The 2,952-nt window shown below is 45.7% G+C and overlaps 1 pseudogene; it reads left to right on the plus strand.

Annotated features, from left to right (window-relative positions):
• The first annotated feature begins 458 nt into the window (after positions 1-458).
• Positions 459-2,357, plus strand: LOC118623728 (annotated as a pseudogene).
• Positions 2,358-2,952: the final 595 nt, after the last annotated feature.

Consider the following 2,952-nt stretch of genomic DNA (forward strand, 5'->3'; position numbering starts at 1 on the left):
CCCCCACTCCTTCCAATTATAGGGACCCCAGCTCTTCTCAAATCACTCCTGAATTCAGTATGCCACTTTGCTGGCCAGACGTCCTCTCAGACTGGCATGAAGTTCTATTCTTCTGCTGGCAAAAGTCGAGCTCCTGCCCGGCCGGAGTGGCTCAGTGGACTGAGTGTCATCCCGGTCCGAGTCCCAGTCAGGGCACATGCCCCGGTTTCGGGCTTGATCCCCAGTAGGGGGTGTGCAGGAGACAGCCCATCGATGTTTCTTTCACATTGATGTTTCTCTCCCTTCCTCTCTCTTTAAAAAATCAGTAAAAACATATTGTTTTCAAAGCAGAGCTCCTGCTACCAGGTGAAGTCTCCAGTTCTTCCCCAGTCCACTTGCTGGACCTTGTTCCTGCACCCTCTGTCCCTCAGCTGGGGCAGGGTCCAGGTAAGGGCCGAGAGGAAACTGTTCCCACGAGAATGCCTCATTGGAGTGAAGAAAATGAGCGACTTCCTTTCTCCATCCAAGAGGAGGAACTTAAGTAAGTTCCATTCTCTTCCAATAGCATATAGAGATGCTGATAAAACTGTTTTTGTTTTCACTTTCTCCTCTTCCCGGACTCTCTCAACAAGCCCTGATGAAGAAAACATGGTGAGCACGGCCGGTGCGGCTCAGTGGATTGAGCATCCTGGACTGAGAGGTCCTGTCCGATTCCCGGTCAGGGCACATGCCCGGGTTAATTCCCAGTAGGGGGCGTGCGGGAGGCCGCCGATGGATGTTTCTATCTCTCTCTCCCTTCCTTCCTCTCTCTCTAAAAAAAATCAATGAAAATATATTTTAAAAAGAAAACGGTGAGCAACACACTCCCGGCTTTCCTCCAACCCGATAATGGGAAGTCACTACTCCCTCTGCCTGGCTTCATTTTCTCCAGGCCTCCTTGGTTCTTCCTACTGGTCTCCTGCAGGGAATTCTCCACCAAACCTCACAGATGCCCGAGTCGTCTGACTCCTGTGTCCTTAGACTCTCAAGATGGGACCCCTGCTGCCAGGTAACGAAAATATAGGCAGAGCATAATCCATGCTGTATTTTAAATGATATCTTTGTAGTTAAATCCTAAAGCTCTTAACTGTTTCCCAAATGTGGTTTTAAGACCCTTTACTTCTTGGTCATCCTTTCAGGATACTTTATATAGTGTGTCAATTGTTAAAGAAAACATTCTGACACTTCTAAAATGGCAAGGAAGACTTTATTAAGACGATTGTAATAGAGGTATTATAAATAGGGGAGAGAAATTCAGCTCAACTCCAAACACAACAAAGACAGCTGGAGATGTATAGCCAGAGCTGAGTGAGGGGGTCAGTGGATGATACACTGTTAAGAGGAGACATCAGAGAGGGGGAGAATTCTCATTAACCTGACTTAGCAGGATTCTTGCTACTAAGGCGAGAACTGAGCCGGGCTGATGATAGGACTGAGGCCAAGGTCAAGGCCTCGGCAAAAAGAGGGCTTAAAGGAGCTGAACTAAAGTTCGGTCATTACAATGCTGCCTGTTTTAAAATGTGGTTTTTGAAACTGAACAACACAGACATGATCTGACCGATGAAGCATCTAGAAGGTTATGTTCTTTCTTGATGCGAATGTTAAATTTCTCCAGTGTCTAGCTGAGTTTGACATGAGATTACTGAACAGCCAGGGAATTGAATTATATGGTTGGCTCATAATTAAGGTTGCAGACAGTTAAAAATTAGGTGTTTGCTGGTAAGAACTCTTTCTTTCTTCTTCTGAAAGTAGCCTGAAGTTACCTCTAAAACTGGTTCACTATTCACTTGACCCAGAAAACCCCACAAAATTATGCAAGTCAAGAGGGTCAAATCTTCCTGTTTGCCTTAAGAACACTCTTGAAACTGCTCAGGCCAAGGGTGTGCATATTTGAAAAGCCACCAAGTACCTGACAGATGCCACTTTACAGAGCAGTGTGTGCCATTCCGTCGTTACAGTGGTGGAGTGGGTAGGTGTGCCCAGGCCAAACAAAACGTAGGGCTGGGCACAGGGTCAGTGGCCCAAAAAGAGTGCTGAATTTTTGCTGCACAGGCTTAAAGATGCAGACAGTAACGCCAAGCTGAGAGGTTTAGATGTGGATTCTCTTGTCACTGAGCTCGTGCAGGTGAGCAGAGCTCCCAAGACGCTGCACAGAATTTACAGAGCTCGTGGGCGGATTAGCCCACGGGGAGCTCTCCCTGCCACAGGGAGATGATCCTACTGACAAAGAGCAGATTGTGCCCAAAGCAGAAGAGGAGGCTGCACAGAAGAAAAGGATATCCCAAAAGAAACTGAAAAACAGAAACTTATGGCCCAGGAGTAAAATCAGCATAAAATAAATACTAATAAAAGTAAAACAAACAAACAAAAACCCCCACAAACAAACAGAAAAAAAAACTTCTCTCTTTCCAATGTATCCTTTATCTTACTACCCAAGTTACCTTTCTTAAATATAGACCTGAGAAATCTCTAACTGTCTACCAGACAAAATCCATTCACTCTAGCACAGCACATAAGCCCATCACAACAAGGTTGATTATTTTGAGTGAATTCCCCCCAAGTTCAAGAATCTCAGGGTCTAATCCAAACCATATGTCCCGAAGTAGACTCTTAGGGAGGTGGAGTAGTCAGGATTCCTCAGAGAAACAGAACCAATAGTACGTAGATAGATAGATAGATATAAGAGGAGAAGTATTATAAGAACTGGCTCACGAGATGATGAGGGCCAAGAAGTTCCATAAGCTGCCAGCTGCAAGCTGGAGAACTGGAAAGCTGGTGGTGTAATTCAGGCAGAGTCCAAAGGCCTGAGAGTCAGCGAGTTAATGGTGTAAGCCCTGATCTGAGTCCAGAAGCCCAAGAACAAGGAGCACCAATGTCCAAGGGCAGAAGTTCACCTCTTCTAGTGCTAATATCTTCCACAAACAATGTTCTATC

This window comes from Molossus molossus, unplaced genomic scaffold (assembly GCF_014108415.1).
Source record: "Molossus molossus isolate mMolMol1 unplaced genomic scaffold, mMolMol1.p scaffold_m16_p_10, whole genome shotgun sequence".
Taxonomy (NCBI): Eukaryota; Metazoa; Chordata; class Mammalia; order Chiroptera; family Molossidae; genus Molossus; species Molossus molossus.